At 53.4% G+C, this 23107-nt stretch overlaps 1 protein-coding gene across 18 annotated transcripts in view; it reads left to right on the plus strand.

Moving 5' to 3' along the window:
• ST3GAL4 (ST3 beta-galactoside alpha-2,3-sialyltransferase 4) overlaps positions 1–23107 on the plus strand; it is a 36776-nt gene continuing 13669 nt past the window's right edge. For 4 of the 18 annotated variants that reach the window (XM_081037029.1, XM_081037024.1, XM_081037034.1 and 1 more), the window contains exon 1: positions 1–133. The gene's annotated coding sequence lies outside the window, so the exon portion shown is untranslated. Of the gene's footprint in view, positions 134–1065; positions 1249–4040; positions 4275–7208; positions 7296–18165; positions 18375–23107 lie in introns of those variants that run through there. The other 14 variants (XM_081037040.1, XM_081037025.1, XM_081037036.1 and 11 more) reach the window with 12 other exon arrangements.

Below are 23107 nucleotides of genomic sequence, written 5' to 3' on the forward strand. Positions count from 1 at the left end.
CTCCCCGCAGGCGGCCCGGCCCCGCGCCCGGGACGGGGACCCGCGAGAGCAGCGCCAGCCCGAGCGCCCGCCGCGCGCCTAGCGGATCCCGGAGCCGCGCGGAGCCGCCCGCCGCCCCGCCCCACCCTCCCGGGTGAGTACGCGCCTCGGGCCCGCGGGGAGGGGAGCCGCGGGCGGCTGCGGGTCTCCAGTCCCGCGCAGTCGGGGCCGGCCCGGCACGTGCGCGCTGCGGGGTCCCGGGCCGGAGGGGAGGGCGGCCGCAGGCTGGGGGCCCTTCCCCGGACCCGCTGTTCGCGGGACGCCGCCGCTCGCGCTCCCTCGGAGGGGCCGCGCGGGACGGTCCTGTCGCCCGGAAAGTTTGCAGCCCTCACCCCGCGCGCAGGCTGAGGCGGCGCCCCACCCTCAGCACGCTCCGAGCCCCGGGGTCTCCCCACTGCCCCATCCCGCCCAGGACGGGCGTGGGCTCGCTTTGCTGAGGTGACGACGGGCTGTGCCGGGTCCGTGTGTCCGAGCAGGACTCGCAGGGTCGCTAAGCACAGTTCAGAGGTGGAGGTTGCTGGCTGCAGTCTGCCTGTGCCCAGGACACCAGGTCCACGTTGTGGGGGCTTGGGTTCTAGGCCACTGTGCTCGTAGCTCCCCGGGTGGTGGGCAGTGCGTTGGGGTGATGGTGGGTACTGATGGGGGCAAAATCCCCGGGCTCAGCTGCCTGCTCTGGGTCCCTCCCCTGGACCCCTGCTGGCAGGGCCAGCTGGGAGCTGCCAGCATGTCTGCCAGCACTAGTACTGCCCCTCCATCCCCAGTCTTGGGGGAGGCTCTTCTGGGCCGTTGGAGGCCTGGTCTGCTGCTGCTGCTTCCTCTGTTTCAGAGTTCCAAAGGCCTGGCTCTGGGGGCTCCTTCCTGAAGCCTGGGGTGTAGGCATTGTTGGGGTTCTCAGTGTGCATGTCTGAACTCATGGCCACCCACAGGCTGGCACCCCCACAGCCGACTCAGGGAAGCCTGTGCTTTCCACCGCTGGAGGGAGGCACTAGTGTGGAGGCCAAGTTCAAGCCAACTTATTCTTCGCAGAGCCTTGGGAATGAGCCTGGTATGAACTAGGTTGTCACAAGAGGCACACACCAGCGCTCCTCCTGAGCGGTACTTGGCTACCTGCCTCCCCCAGGCGCTGGCCCTGGCATGTGCCAGGGAAGTTTTCAATGAATTGGTATGCGTTAAGTGCTTTGAAAAGTGCCTGCACAGAGGAAGAGATCGGTAAGTGTTTGTTAGTAATGTTTCTCCCACACTCTCTCCAAACCTGCCCCATAATTCGAGAGAGGGTACCTGGGAGGTGCCAGCCGTTTGGGGCCTAGAAATTAACTTCTGGGGCTTTTTCTCTTTGCTGGGAATACCTCCTGCCGAAGCTGAGGCGGCGCAGGCCCCTCTGACCTGTTCTCCACTCTGCTCCTGCCTCCACTCCCAGTGTTCTTCATGTTCCGTCCCTTGGCCTCAACGTGCTCGGTGGGAGATCTTAGATTATCTGATGGGCCCTGGGTCCATCCAGCAGTTGAGGAGAGCCACAGTTGGGGCCAGCTCCCCAGAGTCCACATTGACAGGGGTTCGGAGGGAATGTAGATGAAAGGAGAAGTTAGGAGAGGAAAGTGAGAGTTGCCTGCTTGGATTGTGGGCTGAGAGGGCCCTGTGTAGCTGGGGAGTGGGTTGCTGCTCAGGACAAACAGGGCCCCCTTCCTGGGAGGGGAGGCCCAGGGCCAGGAAGCCTTCAGGGCTGCCTTGCCTTCCTTTCCTCACCCCTTCCCGACCCAAAGCAGTGACTCCCTCCCCACTCCTCAGAAACAATCCCTTACCCCTCCACCCTCCCAGCCCGTTTAGACTCCTAGAAGCCAGTTTTCTGGGTAGAACTGAGAATCTGCTCCTTTCTGGAATTGTAACATATTCTGGAAATGTCCCCGTCCCCACCCCAGTAGGAGCAGAGAGGCCAGACCCCCTTTCTGTGCTCCAGCTTACCCTGTGGTCATTCCGCAGTTAACCCACAGGCCTGGCATCAAGCCTGCATTGGCTGCCCACCCAGCCCCTATCTGGCACACACTCTGGGTCTCTCCTCTGAGACGCTGCCCCAGTGGAGCTGTGAATTCTACCTCTCAGAGTGGCTCCGAGGTGTGCAACTTCCGTCCAGGGGAAGGGTCACCACCTCGGAATAATACAAAAAAACAGTTCCAGCCCACCAGTGATGGGGAGCTGCAGCCTCCTGAAAGGGATTTTCCAGATCCGTGTCCCAGAATCTGAGGGCCAGGTCCACAGAATGTCACTCAGGCTGCCACCAGAGCCCAGCCGAACTTCCAGGCCCTCAGAGATGGATGCAGGGTGCTGGAGAGCAGGGATGTCAGGGGGTGAAGGGTGGGGCCCCCAGAAAAACAGAACCTGCTCAGCCGCCCTATGGTTAGACCGTTCCCTGCAGTGCTAGTGGCTCTCAGGGACCGCCTTCCTTCCCAAGACTCAGGGCCGTGGCCTGAAGTTTTTTCAGTTGCCTTGAGGAAATGACTAGCATAGGCAGGTTTTGGTGGCTGTAGTTGTTAGTTCCCCTCTCTCCTCTGTCACCCCCCCTTACCAGAGGTGCTTAGCACTTCTGCAGGAGTGTTCTGTATGACCCCCCCAATAGGGCTGCTGGCTGCCGCTGGCCTCAGAATCACTCCTGACCCCTACCACATTCTGTGTGTGTGTGTATGTGTGTGTGGCACCCTTTATCCTGTAGATGGAGGAAGTAGTCAAATGTAGGTACAAGTGAAAGCAGCACTGTGTGATGCCTGGGCCTCAGCCACATGCCCTGGGGCTTCAGATTGGTTCCCTGGGGTTGGTTGCCCTTCGGGTTGAGGAGGGACATCAGTGTCCAGAGCTGCAGGTTTTCTTTTAGTCTCAGCCCCTTGCCTGGGACCAGGAGACCTACAGCCAGGTCACTGCATCTGTGCCCGCCCACCCCCTCAAAGCTGCCCTGCAGAAAGAGGATGTGGGTGCTCTAGAATCTGAAGCCCTGCCTTCTGCCCCTGGCCCATCAGGGAGGAGGGTGCTGCTGCTGGGCGGAGGAGAGGTGCGGGCTGGAGAAGCTCTCAGTGTCCCCCTGGGCCTTGAGTGTGAGGGAGGCCTGGCTGCAGAGGCCCAGAATCAACAGTAGTTGTCAGATAGTTCCTTCCTCCCTGCAGCTTCACTCCAAAGACCACGTGGGCCAGAGGCTCCTCAATCTGCTTTCCTGAGGGTGGGGAGGGTTGGGAGGATGGTGATGGCTAGAGAGAGCACTGGGACCAGTTTGCAGAGTGCTGGGCCAGCACACTGTTGTTTCTGCCTTGGGTCCAAACACTCCTCCAGGATGTGGGCCAGGAGCTGCGGCATTGGTGCCTTGTGCCCATGATCTGCCTGCCTGGCGTCTTCTGCCCCTGCAGCGTCGGTCAACACCTGTCCTTGTAATAAAAAGGGACTTAGCAAATGCCGAAAGTAGTTACCACTTGTCAATCAAGCACTGGCCCAGTAAACTTAAAAAACAAACAAAGGGTGTGCTGTACAGTTACTAGCATCACTTCGGGTAATCCTCACACAAGCTCTTCCCGTTAAGCCCTTGTGTAAATGAAGACATGGAGGCTCAGGAAGATGAAAGTACTTGGCCAAGGTCACACAGCTCGTAAGCAGCTGAGCTGGGCCTCATTTCCAAACCCTGCACTTTTCAGCCTAGTTCTCCACGGCTCCCTGTGCTCATCTCACCTGTCCTGTGATCCATGAGGAGGCTCACAGGTGTGAAGGGGTTTGTTCAAAGTCAAAACCAGTGTTTCGGTGACAAAAGGGGACCAAGACCCTCTTGATTTCCAGTCTGGACCTCTGTGTGCTGCCCTGAATGCCACATCTTGGCCTGCCCATCCGGGTACCCCATCCCCTGAGTCCAGCCCTTTCAGCTGGGCGGGGCAGGGTTCTCCTTCCTCCTCCCCCCCATCCCCGCCCCCTTGCTGGCCCCTCCCCGTCCCCACCTCTCCCCTTTCCTGATGGTAATTGCTTCCATGTGGCCCGCCCAGGCTCCTATGCCTTTGGAAAGGAGGCAGCCTGCAAGGCCTCATCTGGCAACCAGGGAGACCCTTGGGTAAGGGAAGGGGCCCTGTGGAGTCCGCGCACGGGAACCTGCTGTGGTGGCCACTCCTGGTGCCTGGTATCCCCAGATTCTTGCCAGGTGGGAACACCTTTGCGCCTTGCCACGCTGCTCAGAGCCGGAGCGGCTCCTCCAGGACCCGCTTCTCAGTGCAGTGGTGAGCTTCCCTTCTGCCCTTAAAGGTCATGCAGATCAGGAGGAAGGAGTCCTGGTTGGAAGGGACAGACAGCAGGAGAGAGGGGTGCCAGAGGGGTGCGCTGGGGACTGGCTGCTCCAGGGTCATGGGAGGGAAGTGAAACAGGGCATTCTCTATGGCAGAGGCTGAGGGACCCAGGAGCTTGGACAGGTGAAAATGGAGCCAGATATTTCCTTTCGTCCCAAGCAGTTGACTCAGAACCAGCAGAACTAGAGATGAAGCGTCATGTTTTGTCTTGATATAAACTACAACGTGCACATTCTAACAGTGCGTTTAATGCTCTGTTGCCTCTGCCGGCTGGGAAGGAACAGCAACAGGGTCCTCAGTGCGTCCCTCTGGAGATTCCAGGAGCTTCTGCCTGAGGAGGGGCTAGCACCCTGTCACTGAAGATGTTCAAGTGTAGACCCATGAGTGACAGGGACGGTCCACGGGCGGTGCAAGCACTCAGAGGCACGTTCATGGTGTGGGACGGCTGTGGAAGCTTTTAAGGCGTCTTCCTCGCTGCGATTTAAGGGTTTTAGTGTGAGCTCCAGAAACCTGTCTGTCATGTTCACTGCTATATTCCTTATGCCTGGAATGGTGTCTAGCCAGTAATAAGTGCTCAATAAATATTTGTTTAATGAATGAATGGAAGATGGAACTCAGGTTTCTGACTATGTCTTTACTCTAGTCCTGCTTTGCTTCGCATTCCTTGGGGCAAAGGGATAAGAGCTTCCCTTTCAGACAGGTGAGCTGTTTGTCCCCCCTCCACTTCAGCCACAGGGGAGGCAGACAGGAGCTCCAAGTGGGGATGGGCAGGAGTCTGCCCCATGAGGGCTTGTCCTCCATTCTAGCCCGAGGTCAGCTGGTCACATTGCTGCCCCTGTCACCCCTCTTCAGTCCAACTTTCAGATCCTTGTATAGACTGGTCCTAACCCCACCTGTCCCCCACATTAGTCCTCTCCTTATTGGAGCCAAGAAAGGCTCCCTGGGGGTAGAACCCTCTCTTAGGAAGGGCTTGGGAGGAGGGGTTCACCCCTATTTTTTTTTTTTAACTTTTCAAAAAAATTTAAAGTGTGTTTTTCCAGGACCCATCAGCTCCAAGTCATGTAATTGTTTCACTCTAGTTGTGGAGGGCGCAGCTCACAGTGGCCCGTGTGGGGATCGAACCGGCAACCTTGTTAAGGGTACCGCACTCTAACCAACTGAGCTGACCGGCTGCCTTTCACTCCTATTCTTGTTTCAACCCAAACAAATCCACTTTTATTCCTTCGACATACTGGGTTTTCACATAACATTTCATTTGAAAGCAGGGCAGAGGGTTTCTTGGCTTTACCTATTTGTATTTGAAAGCCCCCATCTGGTTCCAGTGGGACTGTTCTTATTTTCCCAGGAGCATAGCGCATGTGTTCTTACCTCCTTGCCTCTGCTCCCAGCCTCTGTTTTCTGACGCCTCCCTGATGACCCAGCACACTGTCCCTTCCTTCTGCACTCTCCACTTCCCTCAGGTCCCACTGCTGTGACATGAGGGGACCGTGTGCCCCGGCTGAGCCCAGATGCACTGCAGAGGGGTGGTTACCCAACCACCAGCCACAAACAGGTGTGGGGTGGGGCAGTGCTGCGGGTGGCAGGGGCCAGGAGTGTCTTCCTGTTGATAGTGTGCTTCCTTTTCCTGGTGTTTTAACACTTCTGAAGGAGAGAGCACTTAGATAGCACACAGTGCCCTACAAATGCTGGCTGGTGTATTTTATGTGATTGTGGGATGAGCAGAGAATGGAGAGTGTCTACCCTCTGGCCCAGGAGAGAGGGGCAGGTGGCCATGTAGGAGCCACTCCTGAGGACATCCCTTGTGACCTCTGCGTCTATTCCCAGCGGTGTGACCTCAGCACATCTGTTAATTGGGCTATTAGTATCTGCCCCTTCTCACAAGATTGTGATGCACAAATGAGATAAACATTCGCAAGCTCCCAGAGGCCTCAGCCTAGGGAGGTATCACTGCCTCACTGTGGTATCCCCAGCACCTGTCACCCTGCTGGCACCCAGTCGCCACTCAATAACTAGTTCTTTCTGCAAACGAAGGAGCTGAGACTCAGAAAAGTAACTTGCTGTTCAAGGTCACAGAGCGTTTCCCTCACCAGAAGGGACCCTGGTCTCTTTGCCCCTGCATCCCAACCCCTGTGTCCAGCTCATTCCTGCCTCCAAGGCCCTGGTGTCACTCAGCCTGTCAGTTCTCCAGGCCCCAGAGATGCAGGATTGTTGAGTCTGAAGCCCCTGGGGCATGGCCGCGGCGGGCTGGGATGACTGCTATTCTGCTGCTCCTCCATATGCTGTGTGGGGCTGAGAGGGGGAGCCCAGGGCCCATAGGAGGGTGCGTTCATAAAGTGGGGGCCTGTCCTCACAGGCTGTGTGGGCTCTTCTCTCCACACTTACTTCCCTCCTTCCCCTCTTGTCCCCTCTTTGGTCCTTTTCTTTTGTCTTTTCCCAATTTTCTTCTGCCTTCCTTCCCTTTTCCTCCTTTAGATTCAGTCATCCCTCTTCCTTCCTGTCTGCCTCCTTCGTTTCCCTTGTCCCTCCCCCCTCCACCCAGCCCTCAGCATCCCAGTTGTCCTGACAGTGGCAGCGGGACTTAGGGAGTCGCCCTGCAAGGCTGTGAGGTTCAGGGCGCCTTCTGTTGTGGGCAGCTCCAGTATTTTCGAGCAAAATGGCTCTTCTAGCGGTTGAGTTTGGTGAAGGGGCACGCCTGCCCAAAGTATGGAGCACTTTGATCTGCAGCTCAGCACCTTGGGCCCTCACCCACCTCCTTGCACATCTTTCTGGACAGGAAGGCGGGAGCTTGTCCTGGAGCCTGAGGGTCTCCAAACAATAGCTGGCCAATGAGGCTTTGCTGGCCTCTGACCTCTGCCCTCCTCTCTCCAGAACGCCAGCCCTTTCCCCAGAGGTACCTGCTGGGATGGAGGTGGCTGGCCAGAGCAGGGAGGAGGTTTCTGCTCAGCTGCTTTTCAGGTGAGCAGACGCAGTGTTGAGCTTGGACTGATACGTGTCTGTGTGAGTGCATGTACACTGTGAGTGTGCACATGAGTCGTGTGTGAGAGAGAACACGGGCATGCACGGGCATGTGGACGAGCACATGGTGTGCTGTGTGGGTCCGTGCCCCGCTCCAGGCCTGTCAGCATGCAGCCCTGCTCCTAGCCCAGAGCTCTCCTCTAGTCTTTGTGACCCTGGCTTTGCACTGTGGCTTTGTTCTCTCCTGGGGGCCAGCTGGTCCCCTGCTGTGGTCCCATCCAGTGGTGACTGATCCCTGGCCACCCATTCAGCTGCCTTGGGGCCCTGGGGCCGGTGTTTTCCACCCCACCTCCCAAAATGGAGGCGTGTGGGGGCTTCCTGCCCGGTGTCTCAACCCTGCCAAGGCAGAGGGAATGGGGAACAGCTGCGCCGGCTGATTCCGGCGCCGTATGGATGTGGTTTGACAACAAAGCTCCCTCTGTGTGTTCTCAGGCCCCTTACATAACCGGAGTGGGGGGGCCGGGGGAGGCAGGCGGGAGGAGGTGGAGATGGGGACAGGGAGACACCAGGATGGGGTAGCTCGAGAGAGGACAGGGTCTGTGAGGAGAAGGAAGGGGAGTGAAAAAGAGAAAGACCATTAAGAAGAGCTGGAAGAGGGAGGAGAAAAAGTGTTTCTCTTGACCCTACTATTCTACTTCCTGTCTCCTGGAGTGGGAAGGACGTGATGTCCAGGTTTCTGACCTTTGCCCTGTTGTTGCCTTCTCCTTGAGTCCCATCTGCCAGCTTGCACATGCTGAGGGGGGCCGCTGGACCTGTCTGGGAGTGAGGCCACTTGGGGCTTAGTGATGGACCCGAGAGGCCATCCTTAGCCCTGCCCTGTAACCTGACACATTCCATGAAGATGGGAATCATTCCCCTCCTTAGTTCCTGGATGTCAGTTCCCTCCTCCCTTGCCCCAGGCCTGGCTCCAGAGCCCCCTCTGGCTACCTGCTTTGCAGTGCTGCTGAGCCGCAGGTTGACGATCTCCCTGCACCCTGTCAGGCTGGCCCCAAGGCCCCTCCCAGCCCACTCATCCTCCCACCCAAGCCCTCCCCCAGTTCCAGACCCTCAGCCCACCTGCTTCGAGGCCCTATGGTCCTGTTTCCCGCACTCCCTGTCTCTCAATAATTAGACATTCTCTTCTCACCATCACTATCCCTGTAGCTGTCCAAATAGAGAAGAAAATGTTCTCTTCCCGGAGCAGCTAGACTGGTAGGCCAGTTAGGCCAGGTGAGCTGGCCAGGCTTCCATGTGTTCCTGGCGTGGAGATGCCGTGTACCAGGGCACTGTCAGCTCCTGGGTGGGAGAAAAGATGCCCAGAGAGGCCGGGAGGGTCGGGCGGCTGGGGCGGTGGGGGGGGGGCCCTTCAGATAGAGCCAGGGCCCCTGTGGCCGATTGGTCTCCTGGGTTTTCTCAGGGTCTGCATCTTCTTTGTGGCTCAGTTTCTCTGAGTCTTTTTCTGGCACCAGGATTCCTTGCAAAAGATTTGATTTGGCCCTAAGGGTAGTGCTTCTCCCCAGCCTGCAGTGGATGGATGGGGTCATAGTCTTCCAACCTGAGGACTAGGATGGCTCTGAAAAGGGCAGGGAGGAGATGCTGCTGGTGAGGCCCTGGGTTTCTGTCACTCGTGACCAGGAGAACCTGGGCACGAGTGACAGAGAACCTAAGCTTCTGGCACTTGGCTTGACCCCTGGTATGCCATCAATTAGATTTAGGGTGTCTGCCCAGGGTGTATCCTGTTGGCCGGGGTGCTGCTCTCTGGAGAGGTGTTGTGGGTGAGTCCAAACCTGCTGAACAAGCCCTAGACTCTGGACTCTAGTCCCCAGGCCGTTACCCGTCCCGTCTTGCCCTCCTACCACCTCTCTGGGGCTGGGTCCCTGCATGATTGATATTGCCAGAGCCTCCTCAGGGCGTCAGCCCAGAAGGTGTGAGGCTGAGGTAGGCTGCTGGGGGAGGGCCTAGGGGTTTCCTGGATCTGTGTGGGATGGGCCTGGGAACAGTCCCAATCACCCACATCATCCAGACCAGGGTTAGGTGCCAGGACGGGCACGCAGGATGGTGAGTGAGCGCTGTGAGGGTGCTGGGCGGCGGGGAAGCCTTCCTGGGGGCAGCGGCCTCTGCTGCCTGCCTGACCACGGGCAGCCCAAGACATTCCCCTGCCCCCTGGGGACACCCCTGCGAGGCTGTGTCTTCCTGCCTTTGCTTTCCTATAGCCGCCTCCTCCATAGCCCCCTCCTCAAGTTCCTTTGCGGGACAGGAGCGGGCTCTTTCTGGGAGCTGGGCTTGGCCAAGCAGAGGGCTTCCCTTCACCCGACTTTGGGAGGTGAGGAGATCCCCGCAGGGCTGGCTTAGCCATTCCCAGCTCTTCTGGAAGCTCTAGGCTCCCCGGCTGGTAGCCCCAGGGACCTTCAACCTGACAAACAAACTCAGCTGGAGCTGGAGCTTACTGGTGAAGGAGCCTGGTAGACAGTGCCCTGCGCTGGGGATGGAGGAAGAGAGCCCCCCGGCAGAGGAGACCCAGCAGCCCCCGGAAGCTGTATGTTGGGCTGGGATCGGGACAGTGAAGGAGGAGTGAGGAGTGCACGTGTGTTTGTGCATTGTGTGCAGGAGTCACCAAATTCCTGTGTGTTTGTTTTGGGGTGTGCAACTGTATTTACGCAGGGATCAGTGTGTTTGTGCACGGAGATGCGTTTGCAGGTTTTTGACACTGGAGGATCTGAGTGGGCCAGAGCAGGGTTGGCCTGAGAAGGGGCTCAATGTCTTCCTGGTGCCTCCTGCCTCTGGGATATGGATGGAGCTGTGGGGGCTCAGATTTGTCTCCTCATTGCCGCAGAGGGGCTAGGTGAACCCAGGGACAGAGGTGGCCCTGGGTTGTCTCTGATAGCCTGAAAATCAGCCAGCCCTCCGGCCAGCATTCCCACCTTCTCTGCCCTCGGCCCTGGGCCAGAGGGACCATTGCACAGCCTGGAGGGTGTGCACCTTCCCTAGCAGCACCTAGAATGCTGGCCACCCCTCCCCTTCCCTCATCCTTAACCTTTACTGGGAGGAGAGTCCCAGATACAATTGGTTCATTGAAAAGCCTTCCTGATGTGAAACAAGCTCAGAAGGGCTTCTCTTACTGGCTTCTCTATTCCCAGGGGACAGGCTGATGCAGGAAATGGAGGGCTTGATTTCCCTTTTCACGTTTTCATTTCTAGAGACTCTATTACAGTGCCCTGCCACCCCCTCCCTCCCACACCAACAGGACAGCATTTCCCTTTTCCCTATTCCCACCCTCAGCAATTCTAACCCTGTTAGGCTCCTAATAGGAGTTCAGGAGTGGACCTCCCCTCCTGATACCCTGAAATCTCCTTAGTTCAGAACCACCATTTCAGGCCAGTTTGCGTCACAGTGCTGACTAGATGTTCTGGTGACGGAAGGAGGGAGGTTTAAGTCTGCAGAAGTGAGGGTCCCTGTTGGCACTAGGGACCAGGGAAGAGAGGTTGCTGTGTCTGAATCCTGGTTGCTTCCAGAGGCTCCGAAACAGCCATCATTCAAGGCCTGGGGCTGGAATTTGATCCACCTCTGTAGGGAGTCCAGGTCTGAACATTGCCCTACACTGTCCCTGCGTGGGGACTTCGAGAGTACCTGCTCTGGAGAAGGGACATAACCAGCAGAAGGAACATCACTCTGGAAATAATGCATTACTCGAGCGAGGAGGGTGCTGCTTCTGGAGCCTGGTGGGCAGTGCCCTGCTCTACAGGATAGGGGAAGAGTGTGCTCTGTCAGAGGGGACCCGGCAGCCCCCAGAATCTATGGAGAGGAGTTGCTGCTCAGCACAGGGGCCATGTCTCTGCCCCACCTGAGGATCTGTGGCCAAGCCCCATTGAGATGGCTGTCAGGTGGAACCCATCAGGGGCCTGGGCACCATCTCTAGGAGGTGGTAGGTTGGCAATGTCCCCCACCCCCTGGCACCTGCATGTGTCCCCTGTGGCATGTGCAGCAGACCCATTGTCCGGGAGAAAAGAAAAGGTGAGTACGGTTTTGGTTGTAGGCGGAGTGGGAGCTGCAGTTTCAGACCCCTCCCTTTGCTCTGGTGGGCAGAGATTGAAGGGTGAGGGGCTGCCATGCAGTGGGGGAGGCCTAGGCTGGGAGTCGTCTTCAGTGTCCAGGGGCCAAGTACTGGCTCTGGGCACAGTCTGTACTAAGGCTTGTCTGTCAATTCCAGGATGCGTTTTGAGGCTCAGAACTTGCTCTTGCTACCTGCCTCTCACAGATGCGGACCTGAGGCTCCAAGAGACGTGGGACCTTATTGGGCTACCCAGGGGTGGTCACAGAGCCCAGCGAGACCTCAGACAGCTCACCCCAGGTCCCTGGGTGGCACAGAGTGTAGGGGTTCTGAGCAGTCCAGATTGCTTGAATCCTTTATTCCTGGCTCTATCACGTTCTAGCTGTCTGATCTTGGGACCTTTAGTTCAATCTTTTGGTGCCTCAGTTTCCTCTTCTGTAAATCAGCATAAAAAGGGGACTACCCCACCGTGTTTTATAAATGAAATGGGATTCTGAAGAATGGCTACAGAACAGTTCAGGGGTCTTTAGGAAATGACTGCAGTGTTGCTTCTGTGTGGATGCCCTCTAGTGATTTCTTCTGGAACCTTGGTGAAGCCCAGACTCGGGGGTAGCCTGTGATATCCTCCACTGCCCACCCGCGTGGCCTCCCTGGTGCCACCGGCAGCCTTTTCTCACTGTGTCCAGTCACACTGGACTTCTTTCTGTTCCTCACACCCGACAAATCGCAGGGTCTTTGCTCTCCTCTCAGTCTGGAACCTTCTCCCCCCGCCCCCTTCCCACATTCTTTGCATGGCCACCTTTCACTCAGGTCAGAGAGCTGAGACATCGCTGCCCCCAGCTCGCTCCTTGCATCATTGTCCTGTTTTATCGGCCTTAAGTGTCTATCACTGTTACATGACGCTATTTGTTTGTTGTGTGTCTATCGTATACATGCCAGGAGCACAGGCCTGTTTCTATGTTTCCTGCTGTCGTGCACAGTCTGAGAGCGTGCGCTGTGTGTGGTAGACCCATAGTTCCTGTCGGCTCTGGCTTCTGCTGGACTGCCCGGCCTCACTGTGTCTCAGGAGGCTTTGGGACCCCAGCCTTCCTTGGCACAGGGCTGTTCTTCCAAAGGAGCCCGTCCGAGGAGCATGTAGGGGAGACGGGAGGGGCCTCCTATGGCTCTCCTGGACCCACATGGGGTTAGTCTTCAGGGTGACCTCGCTTAGAGCATCGACCGGCTGCTGTAGATTTACAGCCTAAATACCGTTGGGCTAAAGGTGGCTGGAGTCAGTTTCACAGAAACCACACCTGCTTTAGAAAGGCATAAAAGTATATCTTTATGTGTTCAGTGGAAATGACACACAGCAAGACAAATAGTGATGGGCTGGTTGTGTCTAACTTCCCTAAGGCTGCTTCTGGCAAACCACCATCTGTGCACACCCAGATTTTTGCGCTGGGCTGTTTTTAACTTGGCGAGGAGAAGAGGGGAGCATTAAATGGCCCTGCCCTCAGTGACACCGCTGCTAGCCCATCCAGAGCATTCCTACAAGCAGAATAAATGACCCCTGCAGTTGGACACAGCCCTGCACCAAGGCAAGTGGTTTGACAAGCAGAGGGAGGGTGGGACTCATCCCTATTCAGCCCCCAGGCCTGGCCGTGCACACTGTGCATAACTGCGCCTGGCAGCCCTGTGGAGTGGGACCTGAAGAGGGACGAGCGTGGCCGGTGTCTGCGGGGTCTGTGAGAGGGGCAGCTGAAGCTTCTGCTTCTCCATGATAGTGATCCGTAGCGCTCCTCTTACCCAGCATGGCGACTGGGTGACAAAAACGGTAGTGCCATGTTTTAAATCCCCATTGGACCCAACAGAAAACCTGAGACCTGGAGCCGTGACTTGTCCAACACTGGCCCAATTAGTGAGTGGTCGATCGGAATCGAGGTCCAGGTGCGCAAGACGCCAAGGTTTATAGTCTTGACTTTTTATCCTTCTCTTTTCAGCAAGTTTTTAGTTGAAAGTGTATTGTACTCACCACTTGAGAAAGTTAAATATACACAAGGGTATATGATAAAACTGTCCTGTATAAAGTGGTATATGAAGAAATTGTCTCTTCCATTCCAGACCCCGGTCCCCAGAGGCAAGCACCTTAATTTTTTCTGAATGCTTCCAAATAATCTATTGGTGTGTGGACATACCCATGTATGCCCATATGTCTCTTGTTAAGAGCACATTTGGAGATACACAGAGCAGTATTCTCCACCTACCGTTTAGTAAATCAGTAATATGCTTTGGAGGTCACGTGACCATAACCGCATGCGGGGATTCGCATCCTCCTTTTCACAGCTACACAGTGTCCCATTGTCTTGTGCCATGATGCATCCAAACAGGTCTCTGCACAGATTTTCAGGTTGTATCCATTTTTTGCTGCTGAAAAGATCTTCACGGAAAAGACCGTGCATGCTAAAGGAAACTTTTCCGTAGACTACACTTCCAGCAATGGAATTCCGAGGAATTGCCAATTCACCTCCCAAAAGGTTGCCCTAGGTTTCACTTCCACCAGGTGATGTGGGAGAGGCCTGCTGGTCCAGCTCCAGCAGCAGCAATGGCTCACGGACCTCTGGAGCTTGGCTGTTAATATCAGTGAAAAGTGGTGTCTACCACACGGATTTTCCAATGCAGATGAATATTTTTTCCTATGTGCCTGTTATATTTACCGTAAGTGGTATGTTCATGTCCTTGGCCAATGTTTAAATTTTGTTTCTTTCTTTCCTTTTTTATTATTTTATTGGGGAACAGTGTGTTTTTCCAGGACCCCCTCAGCTCCAAGTCAAGTGGTTGTTTTCAGTCTAGTTGTGGAGGGCGCAGCTCACAGGCCCATGTGGGAATCGAACCAGAGACTTCGGTGTTATGAGCACTGCGCTCTAACCAACTGAGCTGCCCCTCTTTCCTTTCTTTTTTTTTCTTGTTGATTTGCCCATTCTAGGTTAAGGGAATTATCTAGTCTGTTACACACATATTACAGATATTTTTCCTGTTTTTTCATTTGTACTCTTAACTGCGCTCTCTCCCTTTTACTCACGTGTATTTTTAGTTAGCTGAGTATATCAATTTTTTCTTTCATAGCCTCTAAATTTTTGTCTTAAAAAATCTCTACTCCTTGTCTTTCAATATGAACATGTTTCTTTTTTTCTTTTCTAAGGAGGGCGCAGCTCACAGTGGCCCATGTGGGGATCGAACCAGCAACCTTGGTGTTATTAGCACCACGCTCTAACCAGCTGAGCTAGCTGGCCATCCCAATATGAACATATTTCAAACAAGAAAAATAATATCACAGACCCCAGCAATAACCAGCCACATTTAACAAATGTTCAAATGTTCCCATATTACATCACGTTTTGCTTAAGAAATAAAATATTGCAAGTATAGAACTAAAGCTTGGGCTGGCCCAGAGGCTCAGGTGGTTGGAGTGCAGTGTTCCTAACACCAAGATCGCCGGTTCGAATCTCACATGGGCCATTGAGCTGTGCCCTCTACAGCTAAGATTGTGAAGAATGGCTCTCCCTGGAGCTGGGCTGCGGGGAGTAGCAGAAGGTTGGTGTGAGCTGCTGTGGGCTGCTGTGTGCTGCCATGAGAGGCCAGTGGTCATTGTGAGCAACCAGTGAGAGCTGCCGTGAGCTGCTGTGAGTGAGCGGCTGCTGGTGACCGACTGCCTCAGCTGGGGGAGCGCAAGGCTCATGACACCAGCATGGGCCAGGGAGCTGCGTCCTACACAACTAGACTGAGAAACAACGGCTTAAACCGGAGTGGGGCTGGGGAGGCGGAAGAAAGGGAAAAACAAAAACAAAACTAAAGCTTTGTCCCTACAACCTACCCTGTTCTTTCTCGTCTTCCCAGCATGTACTTACTTAAAAGTTGGGTGGACCCCTATATGTTATTATTTTATCTTATGCACACACCGTATTTACACATGTACACATACACACAAAACAGTGCCAACCATCTACACACACACTCATAGAATTATTTTGTAGGTTTTTCACTTTTAAGTATAGTTATGCGCTGCTTAATAGGGATCTATTCTGAGAAATGTGTTGTTAGGCCCCTTTGTCATTGTGCAAACCTCAGAATGCACTCACACAAACCTAGATGGTATAGTCTACTACACACCCAGGCTATATGCTAGAGCCTACTGCTCCTGGGCTGCAAACCTGTACAGTATGTTACCGGACAAAGCACGAGATTAAATCAAGCACAAGAGAAAATGATGCAATCCAGAGATGTCTATGTCTGGAGGTACGTCAAGGGGCTTCTGCCTGCATCGCGCATACTGTTTTACAGCCATCTTTTTTTATAAGTAGGAAGAGTATACTCTAAAATAATGATTCAAAGTATAGTATGGTCGTCATTTATTATGATTATCAAGTATTATGTACTGTATGTAACTGTACGCGCTGTCCTTTTATGTGACTGACAGCACAGTAGGTTTGTTTATACCAGCACCACCACAAACACGTGAGTCATGCACAGTGCTACAACGTTAGATGGCTACAACGTCCCTAGGCAATAGGAAGTTTTCATTATAATCATTATGATCTGATGGGCCCACCATTGTATATGTGGACTGAAAAGTCATGCAGCACACGACTGTAATGGATCCATGTTTATGTATCTTTTTGCAACACTGTTTAAAATATTGACATCATGTTTCAGGCTTATCCAAGTGGATCCACATAGAGTAATTAGTTCCGTTTAAATGGCTGTGTAGTATTCAGTTGTATGAATATACCACCGTTTCTTCAGCCTTCCCTCCACTCACGAACATGCAAGACATCACCATTCTTTCCCGGGGCCACGGTGCTGTGAGAAACACCCTGATGGATGTGCACGTGCCTGCAGGGCTGCTTACTCTGGGCCGTGCCCGGCTGTGCCCGAGCGTGCAATTACTGGACTGTGAAGTGTGCACCACTTCAGCCTTATTAGATACTGTGAATTGCCCTTCCAAGCGTTTCTGTCACTGCACTCCTACCATCAACATGCAAGAAATGACCCGTTCCATTTTCATCTGCACTCCCTGCTCACTAGTGAGCTTGAACGGCTTTTTATATCCATTGGGTGTTTGAATTTAATCTGTGATTTTCCTTTTCCTGTCCTGTGCTTCATTCTCTTTGGTTCCTTGGTCTTTTATTGATTTGGAGTACGGATATATACAAGTATTTGTTGTTTATATGCGTGGTGTCTGACTTGTCCAAGGCCAGACTGTTAACCCCTGTGCCTGCCTGTGGCCGAGCAGCTTTGAGATAATTTCTGCAAATGGGGGACCCTTCAAGGGAGGGGTCTGAACAGGGGCCTGGGCACCATCTCTAGGAGATGCTGCGCCCAGGAAGAGAGAAAACCGCTTCTCCAATGTGGCCTCCTCCCTCTCCCTGGCCCTGTGCTCCTCCCCACCCCAGCCTGCGCCCTGAGTCTGGCCAGTCCTTGGGATCCGCGTTTAGTGCAGGGCAGAGTCTGGCTGACAGTGCCCTCCACCCCCTGGCAGCGTGTGTCCCATGTGGCATGTGCAGCAGACCCATTGGCCAGAAGAAAATAATAGGTGAGTACTGGTCTCAGGCTTTTAGTAACCAGTGTTTGGCTGGACTCGCCTTGTGGTTCTTATGATTACAAGATGTCCTTCAGCAATAATCATTAGGAAACATTGGAAAAATAAAGGTCTGAAAAATGCAGGACCTGGAACTACCACTGCCCAGCTGGGGCCACACAGTGAGGTTGGGTGGTCGAGGCGGGGGGAATGAGCCTGAGGTTCTGTTTTAATTGGGGTTGAAGGTACAGACCTAGGGTTGTAGGCCTAAGGACTGAACTCTTTATTGGTGAATTTAAAACGTAAGAGTGGGAATTTAAAGCACAAGAAGAGGCAAAAATCCAAAACAAAACTCTAGTGGCCCGAATGGTTATCTAAATCAACCAAGATCTCTTAACACAAAGGAGCCTGGGAGTTGGAGGTGGCTGGCAATGTGTGTATTTGAGAAAGTTGCCTTTGAAGTGGACCTGCGTTTTCCGAATCCAGATCCCTTTCCTCTGCCTTTAGGAGGCCAAAGGTGCTTTGAGGTCTGGGGCCTGAGCCCTGGATTTTAGCCCAGGCTTCTCCTCTTGAGGAGCAAGTAAGGATGAAGGGAGGTTTCCTGGGTAAGAAGGGGGTCTTCAAGCCTGTTGCTCTCCTGGGAGCATACAGGATTTATTGGCTGATGTCAGCTCGTGATGTGGTCCAGCAGCCTTGGACTGATAATGGTTTGGATGAATCAAAGGTGATAATGATGTCCTGTGAGGTCATGACATGTGTTTGGTGGAACATATGGCACTTCCGAGCTCTGCCAACGGCTGAGCTGAGCCTCTAGCCAGCCCCTGAACCTTTTATGCCCAGTTATTTGCAAATAAGGGTCTGGGATGTTTTAACTTGATGAAACATTCTGTTCACAGTTATTCTGCTCATTTGCTCATTCATTTATTAATTTAAATATTTGTCGATTACCTGCCATGCGTTTGGCATTAAGTGTGGTGCCAAAGGAAGTCCCTGCTCCCTTGGGGCCTCCAGTCTCCTCAGTATAGGAGACAGTACGGTATGACTGCTACAGGGAAAGTAAACAGGGTGATGGGGTGAGACAGACCGTGGGGGCAAGGAGTCTCCTAGACTGGCGTCTGGGGCCCTGGGCCGGGGAGAATGAGAGTGGCCAGGACCAGGGGTGGCTGGGGAGGGATGTCTGGGCGTGGGTCCTCACAATGATTGCATTCCCCCCACCATGTGTACTACAGTCAGCTCCTGCCCTGACAAGGATTCGGATGTGAACCTGTTGGTGCTGACCTGGGCCTCGACCTTACCTCCATTCTCAGAGGGGGACCAGGGAGAAGATGGGGGCATGCGAGCTAAACTTCTTCCCCTCGGGAAAAGGAAGGTGTGTTTAGGAAATGCTGCTGAGGCCTCGGGACCTTCTCAGTTCAGTGGATAGTCAGCTGTGCGCAGTGTAAGATTCTTCATCTTTACTTCTGTGTTTTTGGTCACAGAACAGACTGACTGAAAAACAGTGCTTTGCTTTTTTCCTTTTTGTATTAACAGTGTAATTCACTCCCCATTCTTCACAGTTGCAGCTTTTGGGTTTTACTTAGTATGCAAAGATGGAGTATTGCTAATAGTTACCTTTCACTGAGTACTGTTTACCTCCATTTCACAGACTGGGAGACTGAGGCTTAGGGATGCTAAGCAGTTTCCCCTAAATGACACATCTGGCAAGTGACCGAGGCAATGGCAAGTTCCCCAGGCACAGCTTCTTGACCAGAGGAAGAGGGAAGGCTGTGGTGAGGCAATTCATGTGTCCTGCTGGCCAGCTCAGACACGGCCCTCTGTATAGGCCCGGGCAGGTGTGGTATGCGAGACGTAGCTGAGGAGCAGCCCTGTGCAGGCTCTGGGGCAAGATGCCAGGGCCAGGAAGAGGTTGAGGGGGGCCCAGGTGGCAGTGTCTCCCTGCACTCTGCCTCCACACCCAGAGCCCTGATGGCCGGGGGAGCAGAATGGAGGCAAGGAGAGTGGTCTTCTCGGCAGCCGTGCAGAGACCGTGGGGTGGTACACGTGGTGGCTGTGAATCAGAATGACCAAGGCCTCTCCTCAGGCATCTCCGACCCTGAGTTAGCCTTCCTCATGTGGAGCCCGGGATGCATGTGGGGCTCAGTAAGCACCCCAGGTGCTTCCAGTGGCATCTTGGAGGTTTCCTAGCCTGGTGCTGTCCAATAGAAATGGGATGGGAACCACACATGCAAACCACAAGTGTAATTAAAAACCTTTTAATGGTCATTTAGTCACATTAGTAAAAAGTAACAATGAGGTCAAGTTAATTTTAATACTTTAACCCAATTTAGCCAAGATATTGTCTCAGTGATCAGTGTAAATAATTTTAAGGTGACAATTTATTTTTTTGGTATGAAGTCTGTGAGATCCAGTGTGTTTTCCACTTACAGCGCACCTCAATGCGGATCAGCCACCATGCAAGTACTCCACAGGCTCATGGAGCAGAGGCCACCTCATGGGACAGGGCAGGGCTGGGGCTGTCCACCATTTTCAGGAGAGGTGTCTGGAGGCCAGGGAGGGGCGGGGACTGGCCATACTGGTAGTGAGCTGGTTCAAGCCCCATCTCTAGTAGTGCTTTTATCTTTCGATCCTTGGCCGATTCGTCAGCTGTTGGGTGGGAGGTCTGAGGAGGGTAACTTAACGTGCAGGAAGGAGCCCCTGACCAGGAACCTGTGGCAGGTCCCGGGCCACACCATGTTTTTCCTGGTCGTCCACATGGCTGATTAATTGCACCCCGCCAAACCACTTTAGCTTCCTCACACAGAGAATGGAATTCAAAGCGTTTGCCCCTCCCTAGCAGGCACCGGAAATTTGATTTTCAAGTGGCTCCCCGTGGTGTCTTGTGACTGGCAGCTTTTGAAGTGGATGACACCATGTTTCTATGCAGGAAACTACGGTGCTGGGCTGTTTGGGGCACCTGGTGGGAAGGTAGCCTGTGGATCCCAAGAGCAGGAAACAGAGAGCCTTGTTGCGCTGCAGTGGGAAGCCTGTCCAAGAACCTTTTCCTCCACATTTGGATGTCTCTTGAACGTGGATGTCTGGAGAACGCCCCCATCTGCTCACTGGTGGGACATGGGGCAGTTGGTCAATTACTCTGCACTTTGCTGCCTGGAATGAGCCTGGAGCCAAGGCAAGCCTGGTTCCCCACAGGCATGCTGTGAGCTCACTGTGCTGTTCAGTCATGGGGAGTCTTCAGGCTGTGTCAGGTCAAGGGCTGCGTCAGAGGGCCTGAAGCGGGTATTCGACCTGTTACGGCCTCTTCTCTTGCTCCATCTGCACTGTGACAATGACGTTCCCCACGAATAGATCTGGTTCATTTCATAAATCTGTATTGAGGGCGTACTGTATGCCAGGCACTATTGTAGACACTGGTGATACTGCAGCAAACAAAATGAAAAAAAAATGTATCTCTGCAAGCACGGATGGGATCTAAAATGTTGGGTATATGCAGAATATTTGGTGGGAAGGTGGAGTAAGGGCTGAATGTCTAAGGGGATAAGCATTCCAGGCTTAGCAAAGGGCAAGTGTAAAGGCTCAGAGGAGGGAGTGTGTCTGCCTGGTCAAGAAAGGGTTGGGCCAGGGTGAGTCAGAAAGAGGGCAGAGGGGTGTGGCGCGCAGGTCATGAGCATCCTTATAGGTCAGGGCAAGGTCATGGGCTTCCTCTCTAAGTGATGAGGAGCCTATGGCGGCGGGTTTTCGAGGAGAAGTGATAGAGATGACTGGTCCATTCTGCACAATTGCAATTAGTTGACCATCAGTACCCACGAGTAATTGATTCAAGTGGAGTAGAACCCCCAGGAGAACTCCCATGGCCTTACCTAGCAGTTGTGTTAATTACATTAAATTCACAGCCCAGCTTGAGTCCCCTCTGGAATATTGACAGCAGACACTAAGCTGAGAGCACTCCCTGGTGGGTTAGCTCACACCGTCACAATTAGATTTGCATTCATACACCTTGACAGGCTGGACATGTGGCCCTACAGTTCCCAGGTAAAATGCATGTAAGCAGGTATACAGTCCTGCTCTTTAGTTCAAAGGGAGAGCCACACAAGTGCAGGGCCCAGGAGATGTGGCTTACTAGCTGAGGGATATCAGCCCCGTGCCACTGGTGGGACGTGATTGCATGAAAGTGAATGCAGTCGTAGCCAGCACTCCTGGAAATCTGGTGTCCAGATGGAGGGCAAAAGTCATTCTGTAAATACAGCTGCATGTACTGAGAACGTGCTGGAGAGCTTCTAGCACAGCCCAAAGGCTGGGATGGAGGGGTGGGGCTAGAGACTGTCTCACAAGGAAACCAAGCTGAGAAGGAGCAGAAGGCTCCTAGAAATGTTGTAAGCATCGAAGGATTTCAATGTGATAGAGGGCCGACCTCCTCTAGTTGCGGCAAAGGGCAGCAGGCAGACACTCCAGGGATGTTGGAGTCTAGGGAGCCATTCCCTCACAGAGTGGTGTGAGAGGCAGCAGAGGTGGGAGTCCAGGGTGTGTGCTCTGGGCTAAGTGGCCTGAGTTCCAGCCCCACTCCTCACTAGCTGTACGACCCTGAGCAAGTTGCTGATGCTCTTTGTACTTCAGTTCCCTATCTCCATAATGGAGGTAATAATAGTGTTTAACTCACAGGGTTGAGATCATACTTGGACAGCCCTTGAAAGTGTCTAGCAGAGTAGTATTCAACATTTGGTAATGTCTGGAGACATTTTGGTTGTCACAGCTTGGGAGTGGGGAGTTCTACTGGCATCTAGTGGGTCGAAGTCACCATCCTGTGGTGTACAGGACAGTGCCCACTACAGTGACTCATCTGGGCCCACCTACTAAGTGTTGCACCTAGTAAGTGCACAGTACATTTCAGTTATGAATAAGGATGTAATACATTTTTAATCTTATTACTTGTGTCAGACATTTACGAGGTGTGATCAAACAACACAGTGAATGTTTAAATAAAAAAAATTTATTACAGTAAGACACATTGCCATTAATCCTCCTCAAAATACTCCCCCTCATTTCGAACAGACTTGTCCCATCATTCTTGCCACTTCCTGAAGCCGTTCTGGAAGTCCTCTTTTGTGAGTGTCTTTAGTTGTGCTGTTGTGGCTGCCTTGATTTCCTGAGTCATTTTGACTTTGGGGAAGAGCCAGAAATCACACGGTTCCAGATCCAGTGACTAAGGTGGGTGAGGACACACTGTAATGTTTTTATTAGACAGAAATTGCTGTGTACCAGAAGCAATGTGTGACACAGAGCGCTGTCATGGTGGAGGATGATTTACGGCACACTTTAAAACACACCTTCTCTCAACCATAGCTCACAATCAACTGACCAAACAGTTGAAACTTGTCACGCACTGTTACTGAGGTTTGATGCACCACTTCCCGTATTGGAGATCCCTTTCCTTGGATGGCACTCAGCAGCAGCAGTCACCATATTTTGTGACCACAACAGAAAGGCTCCATGTCACACATTGCTTCTGGTGGGGCAATTTCTGTCAAATAAAAACATTATAGGGGCCGGCCCGGTGGCTCAGGCAGTTAGAGCTCCACGCTCCTAACTCCGAAGGCTGCCGGTTTGATTCCCACATGGGCCAGTGGGCTCTCAACCACAAGGTTGCCAGTTCAATTCCTTGAGTCCTGCAAGGGATGGTGGGCTCTGCACCCTGCAACTGAGATTGAACACGGCATCTTGAGCTGAGCTGCCGCTGAGTTCCCCGATGGCTCAGTTGGTTGGAGCGCGTCCTCTCAACCACAAGGTTGTCGGGTTCGACTCCTTCAAGGGATGGCGGGCTGTGCCCCCTGCAACTAGAAACGGCAACTGGACCTGGAGCTGAGCTGCGCCCTCCACAACTAAGACTGAAAGGACAACAACGTGAAGCTGAACGGCACCCTCCACAACTAAGATTGAAAGGACAACAACTTGACTTGGAAAAAAGTCCTGGAAGTACACACTGTTCCCCAATAAAGTCTTGTTCCCCTTCCCCAATAAAATCTTTAAAAAAACCCAAACATTACAGTGTGTCCTCATCCACCTTATTCACCGGATCTGGCACAGTGTGACTTCTGGCTCTTCCCCAAAGTCAAAATGACCATGAAAGGTAAACGTTTTGAGTCAATTTGGGGCATCGAGGCAGCCACGACAGTGCAACTA

This window comes from Rhinolophus hipposideros, assembly GCF_964194185.1.
Source record: "Rhinolophus hipposideros genome assembly, chromosome: 24".
Taxonomy (NCBI): Eukaryota; Metazoa; Chordata; class Mammalia; order Chiroptera; family Rhinolophidae; genus Rhinolophus; species Rhinolophus hipposideros.